The sequence below is a fragment of the Rhinolophus sinicus genome, linkage group LG02 (genome assembly GCF_036562045.2).
Source record: "Rhinolophus sinicus isolate RSC01 linkage group LG02, ASM3656204v1, whole genome shotgun sequence".
Taxonomy (NCBI): Eukaryota; Metazoa; Chordata; class Mammalia; order Chiroptera; family Rhinolophidae; genus Rhinolophus; species Rhinolophus sinicus.
Genome location: NC_133752.1, coordinates 200189814 through 200201180, shown reverse-complemented (window position 1 = coordinate 200201180; position 11367 = coordinate 200189814).

The window sequence follows — 11367 nt, the reverse complement described above, 5'->3', positions numbered from 1 at the left end:
TGAAAGGTGGGGCCGAGATCGTGACTGCAGTGGGGTGAGGGCAGCACCATGCCGGTGGGTGGAGTCTGCCCCTCACCACGTATGAGACCCCAGGCTGTCCCCAAGGACACTGACAGGCTAGGGATGCCAACACCACCATGGCTGCCACCCCCATGTGTGGGAGGGAGAGGGGCACCAGGCCCTGGGCAGTGCTCCCCCAGCTCTCCCGACTGACAGGGAGTACCCACCCCTTTCTGGAAGCCCCGCCCTCCCAGCTTCCCCATAAAAGTGCTGAAGGTGCACCTCAGGGCGCCGGAGCCAGGGCTGGAGTAGGGTAAGGAGGCAGAGGGGACAGGGAGGCTGCACTGGGGCTCCAGGCGCCCCACCCCTATCCCAGGTCAGCTCACCAAGTGTCCTTGTGGTGGTGGGGAGGGGATCCTCTGGAGAACTCTGCCTGCCCCTGGTGCCCCCTCCCTATCAGGGCACAGGGCAGGGTGAGGGACCACCTCTGCCCCACGCCAAGACCATCCAGGCCCTCGCCCTGGGCTCTGACCCAGGGGTACCACAGGAGTCCTTGCGTGCCTGGAGGTGTGTGTGGGAGGGGTTGCAGGAGCCGGTCAAGGGAGCTGAGGAGGTGCAGGCCTTCAAGACTTCCCTACAGTCCTGGCCATCCCACATATGGGGGAAACTGAGGCCCAAACACATGCAAGGGCTTTCTACTCCAGGACTAAGGATGTTCAGGGCTATAGAGAATGGGGTGGGGACCTCATGGTTCAGCTGCCCAGCTGACCACGCGCACGCATGCACTGCCAGTGTGAGGTTGGGAAGGAGGCTGGGAAAGCAAGCAGGAAGTGTGGGAGGCGTGCCTTGTAGAGTAGGGTGGTCCCCAAAACATGTGAGCAGACACTGCACACGGGAGGGACACAGCTACTTGACTAATAGGATCAGACAGGTGAGAGGTGAGGTGTGGTAAGCAGGTGGGGATACAGGGTGTCCTGACATGGGGAGCATGTATACAAGTAAAAAGAAAAACGTTTTGACAGTTAGGAGAGATTCAAGGTGGCAGAATAGATAAACACTTTGCCTGCTTCCTTTCCATGAACAAATAAAAATTGCAACTAAATTACAGAACAATCAACACAGGGAACCATGTGAAGTCTAGCTGAACAGAACTTTTATAATTAAGTATACAAAGAAGAAGCCACCTTGAGACTGGTAGGAGAGGCAGAGACACAGAACATGCCACAAACCTCCATGTGGTGGTTGAGAACCAGGAGGGATATCTCGGCCGTGGGGTTTCCCCCAGAGGAGCGAGGAACCCCAGCCCCACACTGGCCTCCGCAGGCCAGAGTACTGGTGCCAGGAAGAGGAGCCCTCACAACATCTGGCTGTGAAAAACAGTGGGGATTCTGATCATCCAGGGGGACAGAAGCTGCAGGAAACCCAGGCGTCTTCTTAAATGGCCCACCCACAGACTTGCTCACTTGCAGGCACTCACGTTGGGCTCCAGCAGAGGGAGAGTCACTTGGGGGCTGTCAGAGGCATACGAGGGTCAGACTGAGGTGTGCGGCTCCCAGACGAGGGCTGGAGGACAGTAGGCATTTCCCTATGAGGAGGTGCTCCTCCTGTTCAGCAGCAGGCAGGCGCCATCTTTCCTGTGTTGAGCCCGCCCCCTACACTTCTGGCCAAATCTGAATCTGATTGGCCTACTGAGTTCCCATGCTCTGCCTTGCTGATTCACTGGGACCCTGTCCCGCCCAACTCCCCCAACGCCAACAGTCAGCCTTGCCCATATTGCACTCTTTCTAGGAAAACTATCAGAGTCTGACAGACCCCAGGTGGGTGGTGACTGGCCTCCATGTGCCCTGAGGCTTTTGCTGAGTCACTCCAGACTCAGCACTGGCATCAAACCAGAATTTACATTAACCTGGTGACCACAACTCCTCCCACTCTCGTGACTCCCTGAGACCCTGCCTCACCCAACTTTCATACCACACAAGGCTTTATCAGTGGCTGAACCTTAAGGGAGCTGGCAGGTGGCAGCAGGCGTCCAGGTGTCCTGGCTTTTGTGGCGATACCCCAGGCCCGGTACTGGTGGCAGGCGTCCTGGGTTTGCAGCGTGGCCCCTCCCATGCACCTCCAGGGTTAAAACAGGCATATACCAAATGTGGATCACTTTGTAGCTCCTACCAGCTAGTCCCCGGCTACCAACAAGCAGTGGGTGACCTGAGCCTGCACTGGAGCCCCTCACAAGAGGCCCCAGAACCAACATACTTGGAGGTACAGTACCAATTATCCCCACAAGTGGCACACCCAAAGGGAGGTCTCAACAGGCACAAGCGCCCACTGGGCAAATCCCACTCAGTGGAGTGAGTCCCTCCGCCCCCTGCACAGCAGCCCATAAGCTGTGGACGTGGCCAAACCCCACAACCAGTCAGCCTGAGGGTCAATCCCACCCACTGACATGCCAATAGCAACCAAGGCTCAACTATAACAGGAGGGCACACACAACCCAAGGGACATTCCTGGAGCACCCAGAGCAGGTGACCAGGGAGACTGTGGCAGGGTCCCACAGGGCACCTAATACATAAGGCCACCCAGCCAAGACTGGGGGATGTAGCAAATCTACCTAATAGACAGAAACAAACAGACAGGCAGCCAAATGAGGAAACAAAGAAATACATCACAAATGAAAGAACAGGAGAAAACTCCAGAAAAAGAACTAAACGAAATGGAGACCAGCAACCTATCAGAGACAGAATTCAAAACACTGGTTATAAGTATGCTCAAGGAACTTAGTGAGAACTTCAACAGAGAGCTAGCAAGTATAAAAAAAGACATAGAAACCATAAAAATGAACCAGTCAGATATGAAAAATACAATAAGTGAAATGAAGAATGCACTAGAAGAAATCACCAGAAGACTAGATGAAGCAGAGGATCGAATCAGCGATTTGGAAGACAAGGTAGCAGAAAACACCCAAGTGGAACAGCAAAAAGAAAAAAGAATTGTGAAAAAACAAAAAAAGGATAATTTAAGAGCCCTCTGGGACAACATCAAGCATAACATTGGCATTCATAGGGGTACCAGAAGGAGAAGAGAGAAAGCAAGGCATCGAGAAACTATTTGAAGAAATAATGACTAAAAACTTTCCTAACCTGGTAAAGGAAATAGATATACAAGCCCAGGAAATGCAGAGAGTCTCAAACAAGATGAACCCAAACATGCCCACACGAAGACACGTTATAATTAGAATGGCAAAGGTTAACAACAGAGAGAGAATACTAAACGCAGCAAGAGAAAGGCTACTAGTAACTTATATGGGAGCTCCGATAGAATTGGCAGCTGATTTCTCAACAGAAACTTCGCAGGCTAGAAGAGAGTAACACAAAATATCCAACGTGATGAAAAGTAAGGACCTACAACTAAGATTACTCTACCCAGAAAGGCTATCAATTAGAATTGAGGGACAGATAAAGAGCTTCCCAGACAAGAAAAAGCTAAAGGAGTTCATCATCACCAAACCAGTATTACAAGGAATGTTAGAGGGACTCTTTAAGATGGAAAAAAAAAAATCAAAATTATGAATAATAAAATGGCAAAATGGCAATAGCTACATATCTATCAACAATTACTTTCAATGTAAATTGATTAAATGCTCTAATCAAAAGACATAGGAGGGCTGAATGGATAAGAAAATAGAACCCTAATATACGCTGTGTATAAGAGACTCACTTCATATTGAAAGACACACACAGACGAAAAATAAAAAGATGGAAAAAGATATTTCATGAAAATGGGGAAAAAAAAAAAAAAAAAGCTGGGGCAGCAATACTTGTACCAGACAAAATAGACTTTAAAACAAAGACTGTAACAAGAGGCAAAGAAGGACCCAGTTATCCCACTTCTGGGTATTTATCTGAAGAAACCCAAATGCTACTTCCAGGGGACGTGTGCATCCATGTGCTCATTGCAGCAGTGTTTACAACGGCCAAGATGTGGAGGCAGCCTGGGTGTCTATTGATGGAAGAATGGATAAAGAGGAGGTGGTACATATACAATGGAATATTGCTCGGCCAGGGAAGGGAATGGGTCCTTGCCATCTGGGCAGCATGGATGGACTGGAGGGTACTGCGCTGAGTGGAGCATGTCAGACAGAGAAAGACAGATGCAATGCGATTTCACTTATATGTGGAATCTAAAGAACAAAATGAACAAGTAAAACAGAAACAAACTCATAGATACAGAGAACATTTTGATGGTTGCCAGATGGAAGGGGATTTGGGGGTGTGGGTGAAAAAGGGGAAGGGATTCAGAAGTGCAAATTGGTGTGACACAGTAGTCATGGGGATGTGGGTATAGCATAAGGAATATAATCAATAATATTGTAATAACCATGTATGGGTCAGACGGGTACCAGATTTGTTGGGGTGATAGATGGGAGGGGGTTGGGGAGCAGGAGAAAAAGGTGAAGGAACTAAGAAGTACAAATGGTAGTTACAAAATAGTCATGGGATGTAAAGTACAGCATAGGGAACAATATGGTTATAACTATGTACAGTGCCGGGTGGGTACTAGACTAGTCGGGGGGATCACTTCCTAAATTATATAAATGTCTAAGCAGTATTCTGTACACCTGAAAGTAATATAAAATAATACTAAATGTAAAAAAAAAAAAGGGAACAATGTTTGGCCTCCTCAGCTGGAGGGTGGGGCTTGGTGAGATAAGGTGGGGTGCAGCAGCAGGAGTTGGTGGTCGGGCGTGTTGAGGCTGAGCTGCCCATTAGACTGTCATTCATTCATTCATTCACCAATCATTATGCAGTGCCTGCTGTATACCCACTCCCTCAGTGAACAAAACAGACACAGATCCCTGCATGAGGCAAAAGAGAGAAGCATAAACATTGATAAAAGAGTAAACTAGGACATTCAGAAAAGAAAAGCAGAACAAAATAAAGGAAAGGAGACAGTCCTGGGGGCAGAGGGCAGGGTGGGTCTCACGCAAAGACATGAAGGAAATGAAAGAGTTAGTGGACACCATTGGGACAATTAAAAACACAGTCTCCTGCCAACCCAGTGCATCTTCTTCACAAAGGTACAGGACAATTAAACAATTTTATTATTGAATAAGCATTAAGAGATTGCAAAGACAGAAATCTCACCCTTTCATATGAGACAGGCAGGTACAACCCGTTTCAAGAGAAATAACTTGTTCTCAGGACCATTTGACATGCAGCCCATTTTGTGTGGTGACAACACAGCCACAGCTGCTCTGTTTGGTTGCTATTCGCATGGAATGACTTATTCCATCCTTTTACTGTCAACCTCCGTGTGTCTGTGTATCTAAAGTGAGTCTCTTCTACACAGCGTGTAGATAGATCATGTTTTTAAGGCACTCAACCAATCTCTACCTTTTAATTGGAGAGTTTTAATCTATTTACATTTAAAGTGATTACTGAAAGGAAAGGATTTACTTCTACCATTCAGTCTGTTTTCTGTATGTTATATGGTTTTTGTTCCTAATTCTTCCATTACTGCCTCTTTTAGTATTTCATTGATTTTTTGGAGTGTAGCATTATTTCTAATTATTCTTTTTTTTTACTTTTTAAAAAAATTTTTATTGGGGAATATTGGATATTGGGGAACAGTGTGTTTCTCCAGGGCCCATCAGCTCCAAGTTGTCCTTCAATCTAGTTGTGGAGGGTACAGCTCAGCTCCAAGTCTAGTGTGGAGACAGAGTCCCAGAGAGCAGTTTCCAGGCTCTCAGCCTCATGTGGAAAGGTGCTGGCTCAGGTAGTAGATGGCCATCAGCTGTGATTAGTTGGCCATCAGCTGTAACCAGTTAGCCACTGGCCACTGATGTAACTGCCGAGGCTGAGCTAGCAAGCGCGGATTGCAGCTAGCAAGTGAGGTTGGTTGGCACAGAAGTGGACGGCAGGTTGCGTCGTGTGGCTCCTGCTTCCTGTGTCTCCAACCCAGCCGCCAGCGAGAATATAGTGGTGTGACTCCCCTATCTATGGCTTCGTTGGTGTTCCTTTTTGGCCTCACCATGTCCTGTGTTCTGGTGCGGGGAGCGGGAGCTGAGACCCTGCGTGATGAATGGTGCAGCGAGCAGGGTATGGTGTTGGCCAGAATCCCCAAAAGGGTAATGGAGCACTTTACACACATGAATGCTCTGTTTCAGGAGACCCGTGAGGAGCTGCAGCCATTTGGATGGCTATTGGTGTGCAGCTCAAAACAGACACCATTTGGTTTGATACTGGAACAGGCCAGAGTAGCCAATGGGCTGAGCTATGAGCTGTGTGGATGGTAATCAGCCACGAGCCTGGGCCCCTAGTTATTTGCACTGACAGCTGGGCGGTGTCGGGGCCTAACGTTGTGGCTCCCTACATGGAAACACCAAAACTGGTTGGTGGGACACCGTCCACTGTGGGGTCAAGCCATGTGGCAGGACCTCTGGGACCTAGGGCAGAAAAAGGTGACCTTAATGCATGTCACAGGTCACTCCCCCTTAGTGTCCCCAGGCAATGATGAAGCAGACGCCCTAGCATGGGTACGATGGTTAGAGCGGGCTCCTGCCACTGATGTGGCCCATTGGCTGCATAGGAAATTGCAGCACGCTGGAAGCCGAACCATGTGGCAGGTGAGCAGACGGTGGGGCCTGCCTTTGAAATGGCAGGAGATAGCAGATGCCTGCTATGACTGTGCCATCTGTGCCCAGGACAGCCCCCAAAGGCAGAGGCTCCCCTGGAAGACACAGCAGACTACGCGAGGGAGGGTGCCCCTCACTCTCTAGCAAGTGGATTACATTGGACCCCTGCCTAAGGCCCGCAATGCTATGTATGCGTTCACAGCAGTAGACACTGCTACGGGGTTGATATTTGCTTGGCCGTGTCCGGCTGCGGATCAGCGGCAGACAGTGGTCGCTATTACACGGCCGTGCGCCCTCTATGGGTGCCCCCAAGTCATTGAAAGTGACAGGGGTACCCATTTTACGGAGCAAGAAGTGCAGCACTTGGCTGCCAGGATGGACGTGTGTGGGGGCAGAGCCCCAGAAAGTAGTTTACAGGCTCTCGGCCTCACGTGGAGGGGTGCTGGCTCGGGTAGTAGATGGCCATCAGCTGGGGCTGGTTGGCCGTCAGCTGTAGCCAGTTAGCCAATTAGCCGCTAATATAACTGCTGCGGCTACGGAGGAGAGCCGAGGAGAGTGGAGGAGAGTGAAAGAGAGTCGTCGGTGGGTTGCAGACAAAACGGACAGCAGGTCGCACGTCCAGTGAACCCAGCCTCCAGTGAGACCGTAGTGGTATGACTCCCCTACCTATGGCTCCATGGGTGTTCCTTTTTGGCCTCACCATATCCTGCGTTATGTGGGGAGCGGGACCAGAGACCCTGCAGGCCTCCCCGCACGACAAATGGCGCAGCGAACAGGGTATGGTGCCAGCCAAAACCTACCGAAGCATGGTGGAGCGGTTTGTTCGTGTGAGAGCCCAGCTTCGGGAGGCCCATGAGGAGCGACACCGGGAACGGGAGGCGCGATCTGCCTGGGAGACTCGAGGCTCCAGCTGGCACACCACCTTCTTGGGCATAGAAGGCGGTGTCCTCCTTTTGTTGGTCTGCTGCGGCCTTAGGATCCGAAGCTTGTGGATAGCTTACAAGGAGGCCTCCACCCACTCAGACACCTGGCACGGTGAGCAAGATTCCGACCAGGTAGGAATGGCGTCTGACTCTGGGCAGGAGGATGTGTGGCCCCCACACAGTGTATGGTGTCCAGTGGCCACTGTTCTCAGGAGTTGGACCCCCAAGGAGGGGTGGGAGGACATGGACGGCTCTCCGGCGAGCATGGAGAGGGCCCTACAGGCTCTGGCTGAGCAGTTGCCGGAGGAGGAGAAGGCTACAGCCGGCCGCGTGGGCTGGATGTTCCTCACGGCTTTGAGTCTCAACACGGAAAATGTGCTTAATGAAAGGGCCCAGGTGCCTGACCAGGTGTCCCGGTTGGACGCGCTGGAAGCTTGGGTCCGCCTGTTAGAACAGGGGCCCCAAGGTGGAGACTCTGAGGCAGAGGCAGAGGAAGCAAGTGGAGACAATGCAGCTCCCAACCTCCAAGCCCGGCCCATCATGAAGCACAAGGTAAAGCATGAGCAACCTTTGGGCCCCGGGGCCGTTGCTGCCGGCAACCCAGCTGTGACTGAGTTCACGACCTACACCCCATGCACTCCCACTGAGTTGCAGGAGCTGGGGAGGCGGTGCCGACAGCGCCCTGGAGAGCCAGTCTCGGCTTGGCTGTTACGTTTATGGGATGAGGGAGCAGACAATGCCCAGGCGAGATGGAAAAGCTAGCCTTCGTGACAGTGCATCCGTCCCTGCGACAAAGGTTACAAAACTGCCATAGGTTGGCCAACAACCAAGGCAACCATTCTCTAATGGCGTGGCTCACGGCTGCGGTACGCACCGTATGGGAACAGGCTGGCGAGCTGCCAGACACTGTGAGTCAATGGCAGTCATATACAGAACTTACGCAAATAATCCGTGAAATGGGTATGAGACATGCTATTTTTAACCTCAACATGCAGGGCCCAGATGACGAGCTTTTTACTGCCAGCATGAGAGATCTGGTTTTGGATAGTGCACCTGCGAGTGCTTTTGGATCCTTGGTTGCTATTCTTACACTGTATGTAGGGCGACGGATCCATGAAGTTACAACTGCCATGGCCACCCTAGGGGATGTTGAAAGCCGGAGGCGAAGGAAGTTAAGACAGGAGGTCCGCACAGTTGAGACCTGGAAGCCCACACCAAAGGTAAAGGGGCGAGGTCGTGGGCCTCAGAGAGTAACACGCGCACAGATGTGGCGTGATCTCGTGGCAGCAGGGGTTGATCAGGAAAAAATAGACCAGCAACCCAATGCACTCCTGCTTGAACTTTGGAAACAGTTGCATCCGGAACAACAATTCCGGAGAAACATAAAGGAGGAGTCTGGGAACGTGCGACCCGTGTCCCTCCAGGACTTCATGCAGCCGCTTGAGGCTGACCCCTTGCAGCTTGATTAGGGGTGGGGCCAAGGTACCCGGTCAGAGGGGACGAGCAGGGACCGGAGGCCCCACGTGGAACTGTCCATACATTGGTCCCCTTCTAATGTGCAGAGGGTTTTGGCTCTAGTTGACACTGGTGCTGACTGCAGTCTCGTTTATGGGAACCCAGAACTGTTCCCCGGACCAGCAGTCTGCATTGATGGCTACGGGGGAAAAACTGTGACTGTGAAAGCCGTTTCCTTACCACTGGGTATAGGAAGGCTCCCTCCTCGTACCTACAAGGTTTATGTCTCCCCCGTTCCGGAGTATATTCTAGGGGTGGACGTGCTACATGGCCTCAGCTTACAGACGTCGGTAGGAGAGTTCCGTCTCCGGATCCGGGTGGTGAAAGCGGTGACACGCGGGCATGCTCACCACCCTCCTCAAGCGTTGCCACAGCCCTGGCGCGTGGTTACAGTGCGACAGTATCGCCTGCCAGGAGGACAGGAGGAGATCGGTCGTACAATATTGGAATTGGAGAAGGCACATATTGTGAGGCCAATGCACAGTCCCTTTAACTCCCCAGTATGGCCTGTCAAGAAGCCAGATGGGACCTGGCGAATGACTGTGGACTATAGGGAGTTAAATAAGGTGACGCCACCCTTGCACGCTGCAGTGCCTTCAATTCATGATTTAATGGATCGTCTGACTGTCCGCCTGGGGACATATCACTATGTAGTGGACTTGGCCAATGCTTTTTTCTCCATTGACATTGCACCCGAGTGTCAAGAGCAGTTTGCTTTTACGTGGGATGGGCGTCAGTGGACTTTTCAAGTCCTTCCGCAAGGATACTTGCACAGCCCCACTATCTGCCACGGGCTTGTGGCCCAGGATTTGGCACAGTGGGATCACCCATCCTCTGTGGCCTTGTTTCATTATGTTGATGACATTCTGTTAACCTCAGATTCTCTTTCTGATTTAGAGCAAGCAGCTCCCTCTCTTCTCCGCCACCTGAAGTCACGCGGCTGGGCGGTGAATGAGGAAAAGGTCCAAGGCCCTGGCTTATCCGTCAAGTTTTTGGGTGTTGTGTGGTCGGGTAAGACAAAGGTTATACCTGAGGCAATCATTGACAAAATACAAGCCTTTCCCCAGCCGACGAAGGTCTCCCAACTGCAGACATATTTGGGACTGCTAGGATATTGGCGGGCGTTTGTACCCCATTTAGCACAAATGGCAAGGCCCTTGTACAATATGATAAAAAAGGGGGCCTCATGGGATTGGACAGAGGCTATAGAGTAAGCCTTCATTGCCACAAAACGGGCAGTGCAGCAGGCACAGGCTCTGCAAGTAGTGGACCCAGGCCGCCCATTTGAACTTGATGTTCACGTAACCCAAGAGGGGTACGGATGGGGCCTCTGGCAACGGCAGGAGCGTCTCCGGTTGCCAGTGGGATTTTGGTCCCAATTATGGAAAGGAGCGGAGGTCCGCTACTCTCTAATAGAGAAACAGCTGGCTGCTGTGTATGCAGCCCTAGTGGCCACAGAAGCCATCACAGGAACGGCACGCGTGTTGGTTAGAACAACGTATCCTGTCCAGGGGTGGGTCCGTACATGGACCCAGGGACCCAAAACGGGGGTGGCAGAGACCACCACCCTCGCCAAGTGGGGTGCCTACTTGGAGCAACGTAGCACCCTTAGTTCAAGCCCTTTGAGCACAGAGCTACAACAGGTCCTGGGGCCTGTGGAGCTTGTAGCCCAGGCTGAGCCAAGTGCTCTGCCTAGAGGGGAGGACTTGGAGCCCTCGTCCTACAAAGAAGGACAGTCCCCAGTACCTGAGGATGCCTGGTTTACCGATGGTTCTAGCCGAGGGGCTGCAGCTGTTTGGACGGCTATTGGTGTGCAGCCCAAAACAGACACCATTTGGTTTGATAGTGGGATGGGCCAGAGTAGCCAGTGGGCTGAATTACGGGCTGTGTGGATGGTGATCAGCCACGAGCCTGGGCCCCTAGTTATTTGCACTGACAGCTGGGTGGTGTTCCGGGGCCTAACGCTGTGGCTGCCTACATGGAAACACCAAAACTGGTTGGTGGGACACCGTCCACTGTGGGGTCAAGCCATGTGGCAGGACCTCTGGGACCTAGGGCAGAAAAAGGAGGTGACCTTAATGCATGTCACAGGTCACTCCCCCTTAGTGTCCCCAGGTAATGATGAAGCAGACGCCCTAGCACGGGTACGATGGTTAGAGCGGGCTCCTGCCACTGATGTGGCCCATTGGCTGCATAGGAAATTGCAGCACGCTGGAAGCCGAACCATGTGGCAGGTGAGCAGACGGTGGGGCCTGCCTTTGAAATGGCAGGAGATAGCAGATGCCTGCTATGACTGTG